We start from the raw sequence: 24180 nt of genomic DNA on the forward strand, positions 1-24180 counted from the left end.
TGTCGGGCAGTGGGCCCTTGCCCAGTAACATGTGTATCGAAAAATAAGGTAGATTATTGCTGTGGGTACTTTTTTAATATGCGGCGTTGAATTACACTTCATGTTTCTTTTTGTCATATGCCTTTTCTTTGAATTATTACATTTTTTGCTATTTATCTTTGTTGATACATATAGATCTAGTTCATTTAGTGTAACCACTCTGTAATATTCCATTGTGTGAATAAGCCATCTGTTTATCCACTCCCATGCTGAGAGTCCATTGTTTCTAAAATTTTCACTATTACAAATAATCCTGAAAATTTCTCTTACCCATGTTGCCCTGTGTTCACAGGAAGCGGGATTTCTGGGTCAGAGGTTGAGTCCCTTCACTAGGATTGCATGTAAAGGGCCCTGCACGGCGGCTGGCGGGTGTGGAGTTAGAGGAAGGGTGGCCCCTGCTGTCTGGCTGCCTCCCCCGCCAGTGGGGTCTGTGCAGGGGCAGTCCTGGCCGTCCACTCAGCTCCCTTCCCTCTGGGACACACAAAAAGGAGTTTCCTCTTGAATTCCGTGGTTCCAACAGCAGCCTCCTGATCTCCCGTCGCCCTGCTGCCGGGTGGAGCTCTGCATGCTCCGGGGACGCTCCTGCAGACACAGCCTGGAGCCCGTTCCCACCCTTCCCCTGATTCGGTCAGCACACTGTTATCTGCAGGAAATCTTCCTGCTTAAAATACTTAGACCAATTTCTGTTTCCTGCCATGACCTCTGACCTCCACACACTCCCACCAGCAACGTTGAAAGGTTTCTATTTTTCCCTGATATTAGTGGACTGCTTTTTGCCAATCTGATAGGTGGGAAAATGGTATTTAAGTGCTGCTTTGATTTTCATCTTGCTGAGCATCTTTCCATTTTTATAGACCACTTGGGTCTTTTCCTCTGTAATATATCTATTCATAGTCTTTATATATATGTTCATAGCTCATGATAGTGGACAGGCTTATTAACCCTGCTCACTGTAATAAGTAACCCCAAAATCCTAGTGAGTTAACATCAAAAAAAGGTTAATTTTGCTGACTGCGTATCTGATGTGAATCATCTCTTATGGGGACCTCGGCTTGTTCTACTGGTGACTCAACCATCTTAGGATCGTTTGCTTTCAGCCTCGGGGACAGAGGAGAGAGAGAAAACGTGGATGGTGCCAGGATTTAGACGTGGATTTAAAACGTGGATTTAGAGCCAGGCCTGGAAGGGGCTGCCCACCTTCTGTTGGCCAGCACTCAGTCACATGACCAAACTCTCTGCAAGAGTCTGAGGAATATGAAGATGTGTACTGAGCCAGGTGAGCACTGATAGTCCATGAATCCTGCCCTGCTGGTCATGAACCACCAGGTGACTCCCTTTTGCCCATACATCAAACATTCTCACATCCCTCCCCAAGGAGAGCATACAAGACACATTCAAGTCCCTGCATCCAGCTCAGAGTCCAGGGGATGCATGACCCCTTCCATCAGGACCAGATGGGAAGTCTTTCTAGGGACTAAAACTTCAGGGCATCCCCCGCTCCCCCTTGATCCTACGGCAGCAGTGGAGAAGGGCATGATGCCTGCAATTAAACCTCATTCAGAAAAAGGGAGGAAGAAAAACACATTGCAGTCATTGGTTCAAAGTAGTAATGGATTCCCTCTGGATTAGGCCCTCATCAAACTCTCTAGGAGGAGCTCTCAGTTCCACAGTTTTTTATAATACCACATCTAGCAAGCTCCTCCTTGTCCATTTTACTGGCCACATATGAAATGTGTTGGGGAGGAAGACGTACATTTATCCTCAGGAATGTGCAGGCATTGAAGCCTGCATCTTGCTCTTGGTTCTGTTCTGGTCATCTATTGCTGCATAACAAACATCCCAAAGGTTAGTAGCTTAAAAATAGGCTACTATTTTTGGGCAGGGTGCAGTGGCGTCAGTTGGGATGACTCAATTGGAACTGAAGGACTGACTTCCAAAATGGCTCACTCACGTGGCTGGCAACTTGGTGCTGGAGGGTAGCTGGGAGTCCCTCCAGAGCTAAGGGCCGGAAGACCTGGCTCCTCCCAGGTGGCCTCTCCAGGCATGTTGGGCTTCCTCAGAGCATGGGGACTGTGTTTCAAGAGCAAACATCCCACAAGAACCAGGTAGAGGATGCATGACCCTTGATGACCTGTCCATCGAGATCCCACCATGGCAGTTCTGCCAGAGGCCCACGCATGCCTGAAGTCCAGGGGAGAGAACATAGAATGTGTCCCTTGATGGCAGGTGTGTTGGTCACACTGTAATGGAGCATGTGGGATGGGAGAGAGCAGTGTGGCCATTTTGGAAAGTGAATCAATCACAGAGGCCCAAGTACAGCCTTGGAGTCTCAAACAACCAACTTCTCTGTTGTCGCCATAATTGTTACTGTGAATGGTTTCTTTGGCAACATGATTTCCTCAAAAGCTTGATATATTTCTGGTCTATTTGCTTCCATTCAGGTCCAAACTCCAGTAATTATGCCCACCATTGTTTCCCCCGAGTATAGAGACAAGTCTTCTTCACTACTGTGTCCTCCCCTCGGGCTTTCTGGAGGCCTCCTTGGGGCCCTGAGGCTTGTGTGGGAGGCCCACACGCTCGGCTCAGCTGTCCCTCTGTTCACTGGAGTAGCTTTACTGCCATGCGTGGGCCAAGCTTCTTTTAGTCCATCTCTCGTTGCCTGTGCTCAGAAGTCCCTGGCTGCCCCAACCCTGGCTGACTGCAACTAGTGGACCTCCTGGTTCTCTTTTATTTCTTCTTGTAAGCTGCCTAGTTTTCTCTTGACTCCTCCCGTTCTTGGAGCACCTTTCCCATGCACACTTTGAACCTTTCATTTTTTTTAGGAAGACTTGACCTGAGCTGACATCCATTGCCAATCTTCCCTTTTTTTTTTTTTTTTTTTTTTTTGTATGTGAGCCACCACCACAGCATGGTCACTGACAGATAAGTGAGTAAATCCACACTCAGGAGCCAAACCTGGGCTGCCAAAGACCAGTGTGATGAACTTAACCACTAGGCCACTGGGGCTGGCCCTGCACCTTTCCAATTCCCCTCTCCTCCTCCAGCCGTCAGCTCAGTTAGGCACATGACGTGCCTCCCAATGATCACAGGCAACAGTTTTACCAAATGTTTACCTGATCATAAAATGGATTTCCATGTGTCCAGGCCCAAGTGTTAGCTTCCTTGCCACCTGCCACCCAAAACTAAGACCACGGAGCTGAGGGTTTGCATACATAGCAACCCCTTGGCACTAATTTCCAAATGGATGAAGGGAATTAACACTGGCTGCTCTAACAGGCAGCTCAAATATCTCAGCAAGTTCACACGATAAATGTTTAGTTCTTGCTCACATGCTAGTCTGATGCAGACCCAGCCTAGATGGTGGCTCTTATCCAAGTGGAGTCAGTACATTCCACTACACGGTTCCCCATTGTGGGCCTTCTCTTCCAGCTGTGAAGATAGAGAAGACAGAGCCCACAGAAGATTGCATGAGACATCTTAGAGGCCAAAGCTACAAATGATAGACATCCCTTTGCTCAAATGTCACTGGCCAAATTTAGCCACTCGACCAGCCTAAGAAGGGAGGCGGTGAAGAGAGAAGGTTGGATATGAAGAGGCGATCTTTGTTTCAATGTGGTTTCTCTATAAACTTCCTATTGCTGGTAGGATCATTCATATTTTTTCAGTAATCCGGTCAGTTATGGCATTACTAGTATCTTTCCTAGACCCAGGCGTCGCTACTGGAACTCTTAGAGTGTCCTCTGGAATTCAGAAATTTCAACTTAACTGAATTTATCACTTTTTCCCTTTCATGGTTTGAGCTTTAGATGTTTACCCAAGAAACCTTCTCAACCCTGAGGTCATAAGAAATTCTTCCTTGTTTCCTGTGGTCTCTCCGTCTTCATTTTTCTGTGTGTGGCACTTTGGGATTGAATTTGGCATTTTCAGCCTATGAACAGCCAGGGGGCCAGTCCATTTCCTCACTGGTCTCTCATCTCCCAACATCGGTCACTTATTAAGTTCCTAAACACATTAAGTTCCTAGACTCTCTCTGAACGCTCATTTTTCTGCTCAGTTATGGACTGAGAACAATTTGTTATTTTATATGTCTAGGTGAGCGTTTTAAACTTAGAGAGTTTTCCCTACTGTCTGGACAGGAGGCTCACATACCTTTTTAGAATAAAGTTAAGATTGTAATTTTTATTGATTTACTCTATTTCCTCTTGTTATTAAATATTTTTCAAAAATGATGTTTAATAACTCCGTGTAATTTATCTCATGGATCCAATTTGTTTCAACACTCCCCTTTGTGAGCCCCCATCCATCCTTCTTTATAAGTTACTGTTTAATCTTTGCTGGACTTCCCCTGCTGCCCCCCATCCCAGGGTCTTAAGCTTTTTTGGATAACAAAGCTCCTGCTCTCTTTTCATCTTTCTACTGACAGAGTAGTTTGGCCACGGGGTGGCCCCTGCCCCTCGGCGTCCCTGACGCATTCCTTGAGCTTCTTGAGCTTTGCGAGACAAAGCAGTGTTCTGCAAGGACCTGGCAGACAAGTCCCTGGCTGGCCACACTTCCACTGAAGCAGCGAGTTGAGAAGGTTCGGGGGTCTGGGTGGGCAGGGCTGGTCCCATGCGTATCTACCAGCTCGCTCATGTTCCCATCGGTCACAGTTCCTGGTCTGATTCTCCTTGCTCTGTCACCTGCAGCATTGTGTCCCAAACCAGAATAGAAAGAGATCAAAATAAACCAATGGCACTGAAAAAATAAATATTTACCTTTAAAAGCTTAAAACTCAAGGAAATATAAAATATTAGAGCATGGAAAAAATGGCATTCTCTGTCCTGCCACGTGTTTATCCACTTTTCGAGTGGGAGCTATTTCTGCAAAAAGAAAAGTCAGAAATCCCTCCAAATCTGCTTTTGGCACTTTGACTTAACTCACTGTTTTAAGACTGGGGGTCTCCTACCTGGGAGGCTGGGATTACTGGGCCCCCTGGATGGAGTGCAACCACGGATGGAGTGGGCACCATGTTCCCTCATCACCAGGGCACCATGGGATTGGGTGGGAAGACTCAAGAGGAGGCCCCCTAAGAACAGACACAGGTACGAACGAGCTGGAATAGCAGACCATTTGTGGCAGCTTTGGAAATTCAAGAAGGGCACCCCTCTTCTTAGTCTGTGCTAAAACATTTTGAGGCTGCCAACAATTTTCTCTCAAAAACCTCAGAAATATTCATTGGAGGGGCTCCAGTGTTGCTCAATATTACCTATTTTAGAAGAGAATGCTTTTGGTTGTGAGTAACAGAAAGCCCTACGGAAGCTGGTCCAATCGGAAACTGCTTGTCTGGGGCCCAGGAGCACAGCAGCAGTGTGGCCTGAGCAGGCCGACTCAACAGCGCAGCAGGAGCCATCCACAGCTCTGCCTTCCGCAGGGATGGACGCGGCCCCCACAGCAGGCACTCCTCGTGATGGAGTCTCCTTAGCCACTAAAGCTGTCACTGAGGAAGACCATGAGGCAGCGTGGAAAGATACTAGAGATGAAAGGAGAAGACACGGAGGATAAAATCATACATAAATATGCTCAGACCCTCCTCAAACCAAACCAAAGCCTGCTTCTGGAAATGTGGAAGGAGATGCACCAGAACGTTAAGAAGGGCTGGAATTAGATTTTCTTTGTTCTTTTTTCCCACTTCTTAGTATTTTTGAAATTTTCTTTAAGGACCTTCAAAATTAAAGCATCTTATTTTAAAAATTAAAAAGAGGTAAAATAAAGAAGGAGTTGGAACCCTGGGCCCATCCTGGGAAATCCATAGAGAAGAAGCCTGCTTTGTTGTGGGGAATAGAGTTCTGTATCATTCTGACCCTGATTGAAAACTGAATAACCATCATTTCCGTTTGTTGGATATTTCCGCTATAATTAATGTGAGGGAGTAGAGTATGTCAGGGCTAATTAAATTTTTGACCGAGTCTGATAGAAAGCTCATTATCGGAAATATTATTTTGTTAGTATACTTTATCTTCCAGAATTTCTCCACTTTCTTTTTAATGATTCATTTTTAAATAGATCAGACTTACAGAACAGTTGTCAGGACAGCGTAGGGTGAGGCAGTGGTAGGTCCTTACTGCTGGGAGATCTGGACCTGCTCCTTAAAGCCACTCTTGTGGTAGACCAGCTGTCCCCCCAGGGGGACCCTGCGTAATGTGGCCTGCAGGTCATCGCAGGCCCCGCTGGAGCACACAGCCCATCCTAATGTTGGTGACATACCGCAGTCTTTGCTGGGATACGCTCAGGAGATCTGGCCCCTGCCCACACTGCTGTCCACGCCAAGTGGAGGCCCTGGTGGAGCATGTGGGCAGCAGCCTCCTTCTGAAGCTCTCCTCTCTCTTCTTAAACTTTATAATGACAAAATGGGCCACACACAAAAGAATACAAATCAAGGCTTGAATTAACTCATTCATTCCATAAGCATTTTTGAGTATTGTCTGGGTCGAGCACTATTCTGGGTGCCCAAGACAAAGCAGCAAACAAAACAAAGACCCTCCCTCTGTGGAGAGTGAGAGAGGAAGTAACCGTTCAAATAGTGAGCAGGTTAATGAGCAGTGTGTCAACTGGTGACATGCGACTGGAGAAAGCCAAGTAGCGTAACGAGGATAAAGACTCTGTGTGTCAGGGTGGGGATCGTTGTCATTGTTGTCATTGAGACCATTCAGGGAAGGTCCCACTAATGCAGTGTGATTGGAGGAGAGTCTGTAAGGATGTGAGAGAGAATCTGGTGGCAGAGTGTTCCAGAGAGAGGATCAGCTGAGGCAAAGGTCAGAGGTGGGCATGTCCCTGGTGTATCCAAGGAGAAGGGGCCCATGGACCGAAGGAGTGGAGCAAGGGGAGAGGAGTTGGGTGGACGTGGGATAACAGATGTAACAAAGGATGAGTGTGGAAGGTCTTGGAGCCACTTTAAGGGCTTTTACTCAGAGTGAAATAAAGCATCTGGAGAAGGGCTCAGGGAGAAGACTAAGGTAGCCTGACTTATGCCTTAAAAGATTGTCTTTGGAGGCTGTGTTGACAGTGGACTGTAGGAGGGCAAGGGCAGAAACTGGGACACCAGTAGGAGCTGTGGTAATAGTCCCAGTGAGATGTGGTGGTGGTGGTTTGGACCAGAGAGTTAATGATGGAGGTGGTGGGAAATGACCAGATTCCACACATCCTTTCAAGGTAGACACAAAGGGCTGTGCTAAGGCGTTGGAGGTGGGATGTGAGACAAGACAAGACTTGGTATTTGTTGCCTCAGGATGGGCTGAGGATGGACGGCTGCTTCCTGAGACAGGAGCACCTCGAGGTAGTCAGCTTGACAGGCGGGCTCTGTCCGGATGGCTGAGTTTGAGATGCTGTCAGACTTCCAAACGGAGAGTAGGCAGTGTGGGAGGTACTGGGTTGGAGACACAGAGACGCATTTAGATTGGGAGATATAGATGCAGTTGGTGTTAAACACCGTGAGACTAGACAGACGCAACTAGGGAGTGAGCGCAGATAGAGGAGAAAAAGAAAGGAATGAGGCCAGCTTTGGAACATGCCAGTATTCAGAGGTCAGGAGATGCATGCACACAGCTCAGGAGACCACACAAGAGACAGGAGAGCCAGGGGCTGCTGTGCGTGGAGACGAAGAGGAGAGGAGATTCAAGCAAAGAGCTGTCAGCCCCGTCAAACCGAGTGTCAGGTCAAGTCCGATAACAGCCGAGAACCGGACAACAGACTTAGCAAAATGGAAGTCAGGAAAGACCTTGACAAGGAGAGTCTGGTGAAGAGGGGGAGATAAGCCCTGGATGGAAAGAAAGAAGAGAGAAAAAGGGAAACAAACATAAACAGCATAAAACAAAACATCGGAAGTGTTTTCCAGCCTTCCCCGACACGCGGTGAAGAAGGCGAGCCTCACTTGCTGACCAGCTCTCTGAATAGCAAGCAACTTTCCCACCCTCTGAAGGGCACAGGTGTCCCATTGGATAAGAGAAAAAGCAAGCCTGAATCAGAGCGTTGGCTGATGTCACTGAAATTCCTTGGATGCAGAACGTAAGCAGCCCACAAAGAGAGACATTTTATTGTCAGCTTGAATTAAAAGCACAGAATTTTGAATGGTTACTAGGAAGACCACAGCAAGTCTTGAAACTCTCCTATGGACTGACTGCATGGAGTCCTTTTTGATGCTGAAAGCAAACTCTTGGTAAGCGTAGGCAGGGTCTCTGCATTCCACTGTTGACCTGCCATTGTTAAATGGAGCCAGGGCGCAACCGCGCTTCAGGCCATTCGTCATCTGCTTCTAAGACACGCTGTCACAGATCTGAGCTCCGCACTTGTCCTTTTGGAGAGGAAAACCAGAACCTAGCGGAAAATACTGTCCTTCCCGAAACATCGTGTCCTGGCACTCAGCTCGAGCTGAATCCAAATGACGTGCATCTGCCAAGAAGTCCCCCCTTTTCTGAAGTGACACGAGCTAATGTCACTTGGATGTGAAAGTGGACAGCATAAAGGGCAGGGCTTCTCTGGACTTTCCAAAGACTTGCTTGACCCCCCTGAAAGGAGATCAGAGCAAAGGGTAAATCGAGAGCGGAAGAGAGAAAGCACATCAACGCACACAACTGGGTTTACGTCTGGAGATTTTCCAATAGTTCAGACGCGCATATTAACTTGGGGAAGATAAATGAGCTACTGTTGTTCTGTTTGGATGGAAGCGTGATCCATGGCAACAGACTCGCGCGTCTCCCAAGAGTGCGGTCAGGGGGCAGCCGGCCTGGACGGCGGCTCCTGTGTCCATGAACACCCAGGAGAAGAGGCAGGCTCCAGCAGAGGAGGAGGTTTGGCTAAACTGACAGCTGTATCAAATGTTGAGAACTGAGCAGGAAGTTAAAAATGGGGCTCAGAAATATTTGGAATACTTTTACGGCTGGCCTTTCCAGCACACCCCAGTTTCTCCTTTGTCCACCTTCCCTCCCACACATGTCTGCCCTCATCTCCCGGAGCGGGCTGGCAGCAGGAGGGCAGTGAGTCCGGGAGGACACGAGCCACAGTGGCCCGGAGTGCCCCCTCCACAGGCTGGCTGAGTGGGAGCTGGCTGCTGCCCGCGTGCTCACAGCGGCCGTGCAGAGCGTTCTCGGGGACGGCCGTGTGTGGGACCACTCAACACCAGGGCTGCATTTCTTGATTTCCCTTGTAGGTGATTTTTTCTTTGTTTTGCTTCTTGAGAAAGATCCAGAGGTAAGGAGCAAGAGCAGACTGTAGTTGTGCTTTCCACGTTATTATAGTTTGATTTCCGAGCACCTCGTTTCCGTCTTTCCCAGTGTGCAGCTCATCTCGACTGGAGCTTTCACTCGGCACAGCAGGGGAGGCTGTGGGCTTCCCTCCAGCACCGACAGAACGCTGGGTGCGAAGCCGCTCGGATGAGGGATGGTACAACATCTCCAGCTGTACTGATGTTCGAGAATTCTCCCAGGAATTCTTTTCGCGATACATGTCCAGGTGGTGTATCTCTCCTCGCCCCCAAGCTGCCGGTATTTCTAGTGTCGTGCGAAACACACGTGTGCTGTCTCATTGCAAAGGTGTGTTCTGAGGTTCAGCAGAAACAGCCACACAATATTATACTCAGAAATCAGAGCGCAGGCTGCCCTGAGTACCACCTCCAGCTGAGCTCAGCCTGCAAAACCCTGTTGCCGTACCCACAGGCAAGAAGTGGAGGTGTCCAGTAGTGTGCGAATTAGACTCGCCATTTCTCGTCTAATCATGACTCTCAATTTGGTCACTTTGAGGTCGGTGTGAAAACCACCACTGTCTGTGTTTCCAGGCACTGGTCTCCAGGGCTTTGTGGGGCCATTTGTTCCCTGGTCTTCTGGAAGTCTGCGGGTTGTGCAATTGGCCCATGCTCCTGTTGGCTTGTTCTTCCATCAGTGGCTTCACCCCGTGAGTCATTCCCAAGACCATGGAAGAGGAGGGGTGTCACTCTAGGCTCTGAGATGGCCATCCTCGCCTCCCTTTCTCTGTCTGGGACAGAGGTCGATTCCTGTACCCAGGTCCCCCGAGGATCCCTCGCTCCGTGGTCCTGCACCCCCAGGCTGCCTGCAGGGACCCCGCAGGGCTGGTGGAGGGAGAAGGGACGTTCTCCTCGCTGCCACGTCCTGTTTCTCTGAGCGCCCTGAGCAGCAAGTCTTCCCCCAGCGGGGCTCTCACTTGTCCCCCTACTTCCTGAACGACAGAAACCCCAGTTTTGTTGGCGTCGTGCCCAACCTGGAACAGTATTTTCCAGCTTGCTTGCAGATAAGAGTGGCCATGTCTAAGTCTGACCAAGGAGATGTAAGAGGAGGTTTCCAGACTGTCTCCTGGCAGGTAGCCTTTGCCCTCTGGCCTTTGTCCTCCCCTCCTTCCTGGAGAGAACAAGGACCACGGCAGTGGCTCGGCCACCTTGTGCTATGCTATCACCTGGACAACTACCCCTGGACAACCTCGAGTTAGGTAAGAGAAAAACAAAATCCATAACTTGAGCTGTTGCATTCCAGTCTCTGTTACTAGGATCTGCATGGAGCCCCTAAGACACGAGCCATGGTCCCCCCAGCCTCCCCCCTCAGTCTTCGAGGACCGGCACTCCCCCATCCATCCTGTTCTGGAGTGGCTGAACGACTACTTGCTTCGACCACCTGGGCAGCCTGTGATGTTCTGGGACCTCCGTGCCCATTCGAGTGAAGTTGTAGGACCCCCTGGGGCCTCTTCTGCACCTTGTGAGTGAGCTGTGGAGCTGCCCGGGGACGGCACTCAGGCCCCCAGGGTCTCCTGTCTGCACCCTGGCAGCTCAGGCAGGGCAGCGGGACTCAGCTGCAAGTCTGCAGGTAGGCGAGCTGTCTGCTCCCCTCCTGGTAGGCCCTCCTGTCCCTACCAGTGACTTCTTGGAGCATCCCGTTTCAGGGCACAGGGCTTAGAACCGCGGTTCAAGAGTGTGTGCTGCCTGGACACTTGGTAGAGTCGGGAGAGCCTGCAACAGTGCACCTGCAAGTCCCCCTCGGCACTCTGCTCCACCCGAAGGTCCCCCCAAACAGCCTCTTGTCAGATGGTCCGGAGGCAGCTCCTGCTCATCCCTGAGCTGCGGGTTTAGTTTCCTGCCCACCCGCAGAACCGTTCACACGGCCAGTCACACTCTCCCACTGGAACCAGGGCACCCCACCCTCCTTACCGCAACGGCCACTGCCCACAGCCCTGCTGGCTCACGCTGTTCCCGAGGGCACCCCCGTGTGGTCCTGTGCAGTGTGCCGTGTCCTCCTCCCCCAGGCCGAGAGCACACGTGAGTAATACACTGCTGTCCATCTGTCCAGCAGGATCATCCCCCTAACTCTAGGGTGGCAATCCCTCCCTCAGCAACGAGTGGAGAAGAGGTGATTGAAACAGAATCCCCCCCTCCGCCACGGGCAGGGAAGCCTCTCCCCCCAGCCACTCCCAGTGCAAAGAGGTCGGGGTCAAGGGAACGGGGCAGCCCTGCCCGCTCTCCCAATGCAGAGGGCTCACTGACAGTTCACCTCAGAGGGTGGTGCCCGCGGCACCTTCCGCTTTTAGTAGTGACAGTAGAAGCCACTCAACAAACATCTTCCTGAGTGAGGAAAAGCCCGAAGGAGACACCGCTGTGCAGGGCAGGACTGAGACATGACGGGAGAGCCCCCACATGTAAGCTGCCCATCCCCCCTCTTCTTTTGCAGAAATCTCAAGCACATCCAACCTCCTGTTGGGAGAGAAAAAAAGAATGAGGGAAAGTAAGGAGGGGAGAAGTCTGTCGAAGTTTGCCCTCCGCCTCCCATCCATCGGCCGCGTCAGACAGCTGACAACCTGGCTGCTCCCAAGCTTCAGAGCCGTCTCTCTGCTGTGAAAGGCTGGTCGCAGACCTGGTCTGGAGTTTTCACCCTTCAAGCCATTATCTGCTGTGTCAGCAGAGCCGTCGGTTGCATTCATATTCACCACTTTGTTCCCAAGTCTAATCTGGAAGATACAAAACACAGAAGTGCCAGGAATCCGCAATTAGGCTCGCTGTGCAGCCATCCTCCCGTGACACAGCTGTTGATGGAAGCGAAGACCATCCACGCGGAAACACCATTGTCCATTGTCAGTGCCCGTCAGTGCCTCTTTGCGTACTTGTCCCTCTGTGACCACACAGCTGGCCTCTTCCCACCCCTCTAATGCCCACAGTGAATCCAGATCCAAACAAGCAACTTCCTCAGAACAACAGTGAGCCAACCCAACATGATGAGCAGGTAACCGGTACCCACGGAGCATCTCGTCAGGAGGAGGAAAGAGGGCTCGTCTTGCGCACCACACAGCAAAGGCCGTGCTCTCCCCCACCCTCCCTGCCCTCTCTCGGCTCCTCACCGCACTCCTCTTCACCCTCGCAGATTCTAGGATCGCCTCTACCGTCCAGAGCTGTTTAGTCCCACGATGACACAGGCATGTGCTTAACTTGCCGTCTAAGATCACGGGCAGCCCGGCCATCTACCTGGTCCCTGGAGATGCTCCTGTCTCCCAGGCAGCTCTCTGATGTATCCACATGACGATAGGAAGAGGGACAGGAAGGTGGGGGGGTGTACCGTGAGCAGCCGTCAGACCTGATCTGCTCCACGACACATGCGTGGGCACTGCCCCCCGCCTTCAGTCCCCGTATTGTCCTGCAGGCCCCACTTGCTGCATCTTTCCCACACACAAGAAAATAGGCCAAAAAGGGTTTTGGATAGTTATCTTATTTTATTCCCTTTTTGTTTGTGTCTCTCTGCTGCCCTTGCCCCTCAGCTGTCCCCTATCTCAATCTGACGCACACAGTTTCCGTCTGTCCTCATTTCTTCTCTTCCTTCAGAAAACATCCAAGATAAGGTCCCCTGTGACTTGTCTGGCAATTTTGTCCTTGGCCAACCCAGCTTCAGCCCACGGGCTGCAGAGTCTTTTCTCCCCGGCAAACGAGAGCTCCTAAGATCTCACCGCAGCACCTGGGAGGTGCTGCATCACTACACGTTGGGACAAAGCAGATGCCGAAATAAAGGGAGTCCCGGGCTCCGTGCAGCAGGGTCATCCACAGACCTGCCGCCTCCAGCTGCTAGCCCACAGGACAGGTCACAAGGAGGACGGGCCGCGCCGTCATCGCCGGTCCCGAGCCACGAGAGGGGAGACGGGCAGGAGACGCTTCATCGCCCCCGAGCCCTGCCCAGGGTGGGCCACGGATGGAGGCCTCCCTCCAGGAGCTGAAGTTCCTTTAAAAACGACAAGCATTGCTGCCCCTCTCTGAGCCCCGGAGCCTGCCAAGCGCAGAGGGTTATCTCAGACGTGGGCCGGGGCACCGAGAGCGCTGTTCCACCCGGAATCGGTTCTCAACACCCTCAAGCCACCAAGACACAAGCAGACGGCGTGTACTCTCACCAGGAGGACGCCGTCCCCACGAGCTGCTCCTGACAAACGTCTGAGCCTGGAGGACTAAGCTGCTAATTCTCAGGAAACATCGGACAGAGGGACGGGATAAGTGAGGTCTGGAGGCAAAGTCTAGAAGAAGCGGGACTCAGACAGAGAAAACCTCGAGAGGACGGGCGAACTGTGACTAGACTGACAACACGCAGAGAGCGAGCGAGAGTGACCTTCCGATGCGCCGGAGAAGAACCCCGTCTAGATTTTGACTCAACAAACTGGGAAAGTGCCACTCACGAGACAACTGGGGAAATCTGAACACTGACTACATATAGGTGGTTTTAAGGAATTTTAATGAAGTGTTTTAGGTGGGATAATGGCACTTTGGTTGTGTTTTTTTAAAGTCTTTACATTTTAAATATATACATATTTCTATATATACACTTACACACCACACACGCTCCCAGACACGTGTGCACACATGCACACTCATACACGTACACACAGACACTCTCACACATGCACACAAACACAATTATACACTCACACACAAACACACTCTTTGATACAAGTCCACACATGCATGCATACTCACACACTTATACATTCTTACACACTCATACTCTCACACACACCACACACCCTTGTGTGCACATACAGTTAGATGCACACTCTCACTTAAACACATTCTCACACACTCACTCACACAGACATACATCACTCTCACACACCCACTCTCACCTATATAGACACTCTCTCACACTCTTAGTCTTACTTACACACATACTCTTGCACTCACACATATATACACACTCACTTCCCCACACACTGTTCTTACACACACACCACCTCCCTCTGTCACAGACGTGACGACAAGGCCTGTGAGGCCCGGGGTCCCACTGGTGAGTGGCTCGCCAGGCCCACAGCCGGGCCCACAGCCCAGCCCCTGACCCGGCCCCTGACCCCGGCCAGCGTTCTTCCTCCAGCTCCTCCAGGCTCAGCTGGCCAGGCTGGGGAGCCTGAAGGAAGTTCTGAGACAGGAAGTGGCCGTCCATCCGGTTGAGCTCGGCCTTCTGGCCTTTTTGGCTGCTCATAACCCTCCCTTCCGGTCTCGGATTTCCTCCTGGGATTTGCCCTTCTGTGCTCAAGACTTTCTGCGCAGCGACCCAAATCTCACCATGTCAGGCTCTGAGGGCTCTGGCCCCCAACACTAGGGAAGAGATGATGAAACAGCACACAAGGGCTTGGGGTTTGCTGTGGAGAAATTAGAAGACATCCTAAAACCCTGAGCTAGAGACTCAGACACCTGGGGGAGCACGATCAGGGCGCCTGGCTGGCGCCCTCCCAGGAGAGGGGACGTGAGCGCCATCCGTGCAGAGGGCACAGAGCAGGGGTCTGGCTCGGAGGAGACTCAGCCAGTGAAATTCAGCTCTTTGTGGAGTAGGAAAGTGGGGATCCACGGCTAAGGCATCACGTATGTTAGTCTTGCACCAAAATCTCCAGGAAGAAGAAAAGGAAAAGAAAAAGTTGTCCATAAGAATACTCTATAAAAGTAGAGACTTCCCTTCTGTACCATTACCATAAAAATAATTTCTTGAATCAAAAAGCCCAAGGATTTTTCATGGTGTTTCATTATCTGTAGTGTGACGCACACACACACGTGCACACTCACCTGCCACAGGTGACCACATGGAAGGAGGAGTCAGAACCACCACCCAGTATAGCACTGGATCCTGACAGGCCGCACACCAGCTGGCCTTGGCCTGACCCCGTGCACACAGACGCCTTCCTCGTGCCCTTTCTTCCTGACACGCTCCTCTGCACCCACGGCTCTTGTTTCCTGCCCACTTGTTGTTTTCTAACTATGAGATGTTCCCAGTTTTCACACCTTCCTCTGCTCTGACCCAGCCTGGTGCATTCTCTTTTTTCGTGCCACTGCACAGGGAGTGGCGTGTCCTCCTATTTAGCAGCAAGGATGCCCGCCCCGTGAATGGTGGCAAGTGAGTGGAAGATAAAGTGAGTCCAATGGAAAGGGGGGTAAAACAGAAAGTCAATACATGTGACACGGCCAGTGAGCTATTGGGCTTAACGTTTACACATACACGCATGCGTGCGTGGAGTTTATACGTTAGTGTATACACATGTTATACGTGTCATAACACACAGCCACTCTTTAGAGGCACACGCAGGACATGTGGCTTCACACAGCTCAGCTCCTGTCTTCCCCTATGCCCCGCCAGGCCCTCAGGTCACCTGGGTCCCTCCTTGGCCACATGGGGCAGGCAGGGCCCAGCAGTGTGGCAAGTGTCCCAGGTGACATTCAGATTCACTCCAGTGTCCTTCACCATGCACCATGGGGACACTGCCCAGCCGGGACACACTAGGAACCTGCCCCAGTGCCACCATGAGAGACCCACACGGAAGGAGTCTGTCCCCTGCTTTCAAGGGGTGGCCTCGGCTTTTCCGCTTCTTCTGAATGCTTTGGGGTGATGTCCAACAGCAGATGAGAGGGAGTGAAGTCTTCACTCGGCCACCAAAGCTGCTCCTTCAGTGCTTAATGGCTGTGTTGAGTTCCCTCCTGGGGAGGGCCTATTTATCCCTGCTGACCGACATCTGGGTCCCCAGGCTCTTGCCATTCTCTCTTGCCCCTCCGACGTCATTAACTGGCCCATCCTCGCTCCACGGGTGTGAGTGTTTACATGCACACACATGCCTTTGTCAGCCACCAGGCCATTTCCAGTTTACTTATTGCCAAGCAATGGTACCCACCCTTGTTTCTTTCTTTCAATTCTTTCTTTTTAAATGGCTTCCTTGCATGCACGATGTTTGCACAAGAGAAATCCACCATTAAGAAATGCAAACCTTTCCCTTAGGCTTCTTCGAGACCTGTTTATTCCTCAAGAAAGGTTTTGACATTTTTTCCTACAGCGAGTTTTCACCTCCCCACGTCTTTCTACAGGAATGAAGGTTATGAGCACTCCTTTGTTATACAAGCAAGAAAGCGTAGTTCTTTGGCTTCCTATTCATTAACTGCAATGTTTTTATTTCTTGCAAATAATCTGGCTTCTGCAGCTTTTATTCTTTCCTAATGGCACGAGGCTGTTGTGTGGAGTACTCTGCTCTCATAGTTCTGCCCCCATCTGGCAGGGAGCAAATACGAGGTACATTGGTCCATCCCACAGCAGCCCTGTGAGGCGCCCTCGGAGCCCTGGGTCCTGTCTGCTCAGAAACCTCCTCCCTGGGCTCCGGCTTCGACGCAGAGCCGGGCAACTCCCTGCACGCGCCTCCTCCTGCTCTCACGGTGCTCAGAGTTCACTCTCGAGTAGGGTGACTGACTTTTTAGACAGAAACCCCCAGACACAGCCTTATCAGACCAAAAGACCCATAATGATATAACATACAATAAATAGTTCCTCACATAGCTTATGACTTCAACATAATATGAAATATAGGTATTTACTTGAAACCGTATATTATTTTGTATTTTTTGTTGTTCTGTTACAGAAATGTTATTATTTATACCAAACTGCAATAGGACTAGTTAACAGTGGCAATTAGTAGGACTCCATGGTAGGACTGATTAAACAAATAATGTGTGTGAGAGAAACAGAGGGATATTTTTGTGATGTTTCTTCCTGTCCCCTGACTCAGCCATTTGTTTATCCTCTTTTTAACTCCTTGTTGAAGATTTCAATTTTATAGGCTATGTTATCCTGTATTCTTAAGATACATAAATGTAAGACTTTAAAAAAATTAGACCGATATTACCTACATTTCATTTCAGAAAGCCGTGATGCATCCTTCTGTCCCGTGGGCCAATCGGGTGGCTTCACTCTTTCTGCTTCTCCCTCCAAGCTGCCTGTGGCCATCAGGACACCGTTTTCTTCTCCAGGGTGGTGACGCCACACACCTTCCACTGTGGATTCCACCTGCACGTGCAGCGCCCCCTCATCGAGCCCACCCTACCATGTCTTCTGATCTTGGTCTGCATCGTAACGGATCACCACCACCTCACCGGCTCCCAACACCACCTCGCCATCGCTCAGTCCTGTAGGTCCGCAGCCTGGCACAGCACAGCCACGTCCTCTGCTCAGGGTCTCAACCGGCTAAACTCAAGGGCCAGCTGGGTTTGCCCCCTGGGGTTCCTCTTCCAAGCCCACCGCTCACTCAAAGAATTAGCTTCCTCCACTCTCTCCACGTGGCCCCTCCATCGTCCAGCCAGCAATGGGCCATCGAGTCCTCCTCATGCTTCAGATCCCTTTGATTTCCTCCTCTGGGCTCCTGTGACTACATGGGTACAAGGGTCCCTCCCGGGCCATCCAGGATATCTCCCTTTCTTCAGGTCGGCTAATTACCAACCTGAATTCCATCTGCACAGTCCTCTGGCCATGTGACATAACGGGTGGAACACCGAGAGAGTTCATGGGGGCCAAAATTCTGCCCCCCCGAAGTCCACCCACTGGTCCCCAAGATCCAGGTTCCTCTCACATGAAAAATATGTCCACCCCACCCTGTGACCACACAGGTCCCCTCCCACCCCATTACAGCAGCAACTCAGAGACTGAAATCTCCTCCTTTAAATCCCCAGGGCAGTCGTGAACAAGGCCCCAGGAGGAGCTCTCCTGAGGCCCGGTTTCTCTCCATCTGTGGACTTGCGACCAGCAGACAAGCTATCTGCTCCTAAATCTCAGTGGTGGGACAGGCATGGGGGAGCCATGGTAGACATTCTGGTTTTAAAAAGGAGAAAACAGCAGGCCCCAGTCCAGTGCAGTTTCCATATGCAGCTGGGGAAGTCCATGAGACGTCGTGGCCTGGGGGTAATCCTCTGGGACCCCACCCTCCGGCTCTCTGCTTTGCAGCAGAGAAACCAAAGCAACTTCAGAAAGCAGGGAATCTATGCCAGCGAACTTGACACCGTTGTGGGCTGAGCTGTATCCCCTTAAAATTCACATCTGAACCCCCAGACCTCAGAATGGGACTGTGTTTAGAGATTGGATCTCCAAAGAAGTCATTAAGTTTAGGTGAGGTTGATAGGATGGGCCCTAATCCAACGCAACCAGTGTCATAAGAGGAGATCAGGACACAGACACACAGAGGGATGACCCTGTGAGGACACAGGGAGGACACGGCATCTACATGCCCAGGAGGGAGGCCTCAGAAGGAACCAACCCTGCTGACACCCTGATCTCGGACTTCCAGCCTCCAGGACTGTGAGAAACTTCACGTCTGTTGTTCAAGCCACCCGTCTGTGCACCGTGTTACGGCAGCCCCAGCAAATTCGCTAAGACGCTAGAAACAGTGTTCACTGTCCGAAGGCAGTGGGCCTCGGTGCTGCAGAAAGCACTCCACTTGCCTGAGCTGCGCTTATGGGAAAGGATGGGTGACCACGATGCTGACCGTCACCCTCCTCTTCTCATCCAAGATCTAGACGCAGAGCCTAGCGAGGGGCAGCCCAGACACGACGGCCCACCCGCCAATCCAGCTTCTCCCTTTCTCTGCTCACCTTGCCTCCTGGCCCCTGGACTCGCCTCGGTTCTGCCTTTCTTGTCAGCATTCAGCCGGGGACCCCCAGACGGTTCACCTGGGCCTGGCCCACCTCTGCCCTCACCCATCTCTCCTCATTTGCTTTCTGTGATATAGCTGGCGGCTGCCTTTCCGTGCCTTGGCATGGAACTGGGGTAGTAACGACATTGAAGAGAGAGAAGCAAAAGAAAGACCCGCCCCCCCCCCCCCGTGGGGGAGGGCAACGTGGACCTCAGAGGAATGGAAGAGGATTTCTCTGCTTGCACACAGCTCCTCCAGCCCGCCCACAGCCCTCCCCACACCTCTGTCCCCCGCACCTCACTCCTGGCTGGTTCCTTCCAATCCCCCAGACCTGGGCTTAGATGTTTCCTCCTCGGAGTGTCCTTCCCTCATCATCTCCCTCCTCCACCTCCACCCCCTGCACTTGACTACCAAGTCAGGAAGGAGGGAGGAAGGAGACGACGTGGAGAGGAATGGAAGGATGGAAGGACGGAAGGAGGGTGGGGAGAAAAGGAGGGAGGCTGGGGAGCTGTGAGGACTAATGCGTTAATAACATCAAGAACAAAGGAAGTAATATATTAATCAGCAGTTGCCACCTTCCTATAAAATATGCCTTGAGTGAGTCATCTGTGCTTAAGGACTCAACGCCCGTGGCAGACACCTTGGTGCACTGGGGCCTTCCACCTGGACATTCCCTCACCTCTCTGTTAGAAGCCAGTGGCCCAGTATGAATGCCACCTCTTCCACAGATCCGCACTATTCCCACCCAGAAAGTGGTCTCCCTCAGACTCCTGTAGAACTTGGTGCTTCTTCTGGAATGTGCGCCACATTCACCTCCTTTGTTGTCTTTTCTCTTACTCCTGGTTCCAGTATCAGAGGGCCAGGGACCCACCCCAGCCCAGTGTCAGAAGGACTGACCAGTGAGGGACTGACCAGTGAGGGACTGACCAGTGAGGCAGGTGCCCGCTCACCCTGCTCCAGATCGCGGTGATGGGCCCGTGCTGCGGCCGCCCAGGGCTCTGCTTTCCACGGAGCCCCCCTGGAGAAGGACGCCTCGCTCCTGCAGGTTTCTGTCCAGCCCTCCCCTCTCATTCACTATCTTCAGTCCTCTCTGGCTTTACAGTGATAAGCTGATAGCCATCAGGGATTACATACAGCCTTTTAAAGTAGGAAGGCCTCTTGCCAAGAATGTTCATCAAGCAAGAAATCTTTGTTGCAATAAATATGGGGCCAAGGCTTTACTCCTTGGCTCTCTTGAGATGGAAATTAAACAAACATGCAAACTGGCCAAGGGCCTGCTGAGTCATACTCACGAAAGGCTCAGCAGGAAGTTGTCATCTCTTTTTGTAAGTGACCAAAAAATTATTATTTCAAGAGGAAAAATTCTTCAAAAGGATCACATTTATTTATTTCTGTTTCTTCTGCAAGTCTTTATCTATGCGAAGAATGTAGAACTGGGGTAGTAACGACATTGAAGAGAGAGAAGCAAAAGAAAGACCCCCCCCCCCCACCGCCGTGGGGGAAGGCAACGTGGAGCTCAGAGGAACGGAAGAGGATTTCTCTGCTTGCACACGGCTCCACCAGCCCGCCCACAGCCCTCCCCACACCTCCCTCCTGGCTTCCTCATGGACCCCACGGAAAATCAAGCAGTGGGGACTCAAGCTTGCTGTTTGGAGCCACCATATGCTTTTGGGGCATTAAAGTAGAAAAAGATCGAGAGCTGATGATTAAATAATTCAACCCCCAAAAGAGACCTTCCTGCCAGATCGTCTAGTTGTTGAAGCAAATTTAGCTTTTTGAATGAAAATGGAGCTCCGCCAAATAAGTGCGTGACACTTAAGCAACCAGTGAGTAGTTGTGTGCATGGCCGTATATAACCCCCCAAGTTATTTGGAAATCAATAAATACAGCTGGATTGATATTTCAATACCAAACTCACAATTCACTCATTTTCTACCCATAAAGTATATTATTTTAGAGACATTAAGGTGGGGTTTTCTGTGCAGAGATGAGTACGATTTTACCATAAACTCAGCAGTTGTAATTCCCACAAAACAAATCACTTTCATCCCCTAGGGATAATTCTGCTTACAAAACCTTTCACTGATGTCTCAGAACTAACTTTTTTGCTGTGATGGAGATTGGCATCCTTCACCCAGATTGCTCTTGAAAAAGCCTGGATGTTCATCTGAGCTCTGTTGCCAATCTGAAGCCAACTTGATAAAAATCATGAGACGATGCCGCTTTCCATTCTCAGGGCTTTATTCCTGAGCAATTTTCCTGACTCGGATTTCAAGTCAGTAAAAATTGCAGAGTGCCTGCTATGTCCCAGACATTGGGCCAGCAGGAGGGCTGCGAAGGCCTGTGACTAAGACATTGTCCCTTTGACACCAGGACCTCGGAGGAAAGTAAGGATGTCCTGCAAACATTCCCACACCGTGTGTTCAGTGCTCTGGAGACCTGGATAAGGCAGCAATTAATTCTGCCTGAAGAGGAGGTTAGAGAAGGGTCGTGTGTAGAGTTAAGGCAGTGGGAAATGAGATCTGCAAATTATCATTGTGAACGAAAAGAAATTAAAAATAGCACATTCTACTTACACAGCAGAAAGAACTCACGGCAGGAGGGAAATTACGTTACTGTAGCTGGGGCTGTGAAGCACGGCTTTCACGTCTCTGTAGACATCCATCACTCGGTTTATGAATGAAGTTTACTCGTCAGTGCAAAATTTGATAAACTGAGAGCCCCATTTCCTTAACTTACGTGGGAAAAGCTACAATCAGGGTCTAAGACTCCTTGCTCCAGAAAACCCACCATTAAATGGAGGATTTTATTTCCAGGAGGTTTTTAATTACAAATTCAATTTCCTAGTGGTGATAGGACTGCTCAGACTATTTCATCTCAGTTGAGTTTTAGTAGCTGTGGTTTTTGAGGAACTGATTCATTTCTTTTAAGTTGTTAAATTTATAAGCATAAATTTGTTCACATTGTTCTTTTTTTTAATGACTGCAGAATCTGTAGTGACATATCATATTTCATTCCTGACGTTGATGATTTATGTCTTCTCTCTTTTTATTTTTGTTAATCTTGCTAGAGATTTGTCAATTTTATTGATTTTTCAAGGAGCCAGATTTTGTTTCATTGATTTTCTTTATTGTTTTCCTATTTTCAATTTCAAAGTAAGTTTATTGTTTTCTTCTTTCTGCTTGCTTTGGGTTCTTTTTGCTATTATTTTTTGTTTTTTTTAGTTTCTTGAAGTAGGAACTTACATTATAACTTTCAGATCTTTTCTCATTTCTAATGGTAGGCATTTATTGCTATAAATTTCCCTCTCAGTACTTCTTTGGTTGCATTCTACACAGGTTTGATATGTTGTATTTTCATTTTCATTCATCATTCAGTTAGATATTTTTTAAAATTTCCTTTGAGACTTACTCTTTTACTCATAGATTATTTAGAAGTGTGTTGCTTCATTTCCAAGTATTTAGAGATTTTCATGTCTGTCTGTTATTGATCTCTAATTTGATTCTATTGTGGTCAGAAAACACACTCTATGATTTCAACTTTTAAAAATTTGTCAGCGCCAGCCCAGTGGCAGAGTGGTTGGGTCCAAGTGCTTTGGTGGCTGGGGGTTCACGGGTTCAGATCCTGGGCACAGACCTAGCACCCTTAGTCAAGCCATGCTGTGGTGGCATCCCACGTAGAATAGAAGAAGATTGGCAACAGATGTTACCTCAGGGCCAATCTTTCTCACACACACACAAAAAATGTGTTGATATTTGTTTTAGGGCCTGGTATATGGCCTGTCTTGGCAAATGTTCCATGAGCGCTTGAATGAAATATGTATTATGCTGTTGTGTATGGATTTTTATGTATACACCAATTAGATTCTGCTGGTTGATTCTGCTGTTCAGATCTTCTACACTCTTGCTAATTTTCTAATAGTTCTATCAATTGCTGAGAGAGGAGTGCTTAAGTCCCCAACCATAACTGTGGATATGTCTATTTCTCCTTTCAGTTCTATCATTTTTCTTTTATAGTTTTGAGGCTCTTACAGTACAACCCAGAAATCATGCTCCTAGGTATTTATGCAACTGACTTGAAACTCTATGTCTACCCAAAACTTGCACGTGAATATTTATTCACCATCATCAAAGCTGGAAGCAATCAAGATATCCTTCAATAGGTGAATAGATAAACAAATTGTAGCACATCCATAAAATGGGATATTATTTGGTGATAAAAATAAATGAGCTATTAAGTTGCAAAAAGATACAGATGACTCTAAAATGCATATTTCTAAATGAAAAGTATCAATCTGAAAAAGCTACATGCTGCAAGATTTCAGTTGTACGAAATTCTGGAAAAGGCATAACTATGAAGATGACAAAAAAAATCAGTAACTGACAAGGATCCGAGGGGAGACAGAGGTTCGAATATGTGAGCACAGGGAATTTTTAAGTGGTGAAGCTATTCTGCATAATTCTGCAGTGACAGACATCACATTACGCACTTGTCAAAACCTACGGAACTTTATAGCACAAAGAACGAAGCTTAATGTATGAAAAGTTTTTAAAAAATCATTAGGCAGTTGGGAGTATCCCAGGATGGAATGAGAATATGACAAAGACAATCTAACTGTATTACAGAAATACGAAACTACTTCTCTGAAGAGCTTGAGAGAAAAAGGTGCAGACTTAAGTAACTTTGGAAGTAAGTGGAGCCTATAAGACTAAAGGCCAGAGAAACCGTCCATAATTGCTGTACCCTAGTTATGAAGTTGTTTTCCATGGGAATGTGGCTTGACAATTCTGACTTTACTACACTTGTATATTGCAATTGAACAATCAAGGATGGTGGGGGGCAGCTTTCTCATCACTGGAGTTACAGGTAAGCAAGGGCAGGAGGCTAGAGTGGTCCAGGTGGTAAAGGATGAGAGTTGGAGACCTCAGTATGAACTCATGTTAGCTTAACATGGATACAGATTGTTATATATAGAAATGCTTATAGATAAGGACATACCTGGGCTAGTATACACATATATATTTCTTTGCTCTGTCAGCTGAGGGAGCCCAGGAGCAATGACATCCCTTAACAATGAGCATATCAGTGACCAAATCTTGATTTCCAATACCAATCTCCAATTAAAAAAAAAAATCAGGACACCGGGGCCGGCCCAGTTGCACAGTGGTTAAGTTCACATGTTCCGCTTTGGTGGCCCGGGGTTCACCAGTTTGGATC

At 49.4% G+C, this 24180-nt stretch overlaps 1 long non-coding RNA gene across 1 annotated transcript; it reads left to right on the forward strand.

Annotated features, from left to right (window-relative positions):
* Positions 1 to 8646: 8646 nt before the first annotated feature.
* On the forward strand, positions 8647 to 13796 carry LOC111770225 (uncharacterized). Its single transcript, XR_011431376.1, has 4 exons — positions 8647 to 8861; positions 9345 to 9522; positions 9845 to 9960; positions 10554 to 13796. It is a non-coding gene; the product is annotated as an uncharacterized lncRNA (long non-coding RNA).
* Positions 13797 to 24180: the final 10384 nt, after the last annotated feature.

This window comes from Equus caballus, chromosome 23 (assembly GCF_041296265.1).
Source record: "Equus caballus isolate H_3958 breed thoroughbred chromosome 23, TB-T2T, whole genome shotgun sequence".
NCBI lineage: Eukaryota > Metazoa > Chordata > Mammalia > Perissodactyla > Equidae > Equus > Equus caballus.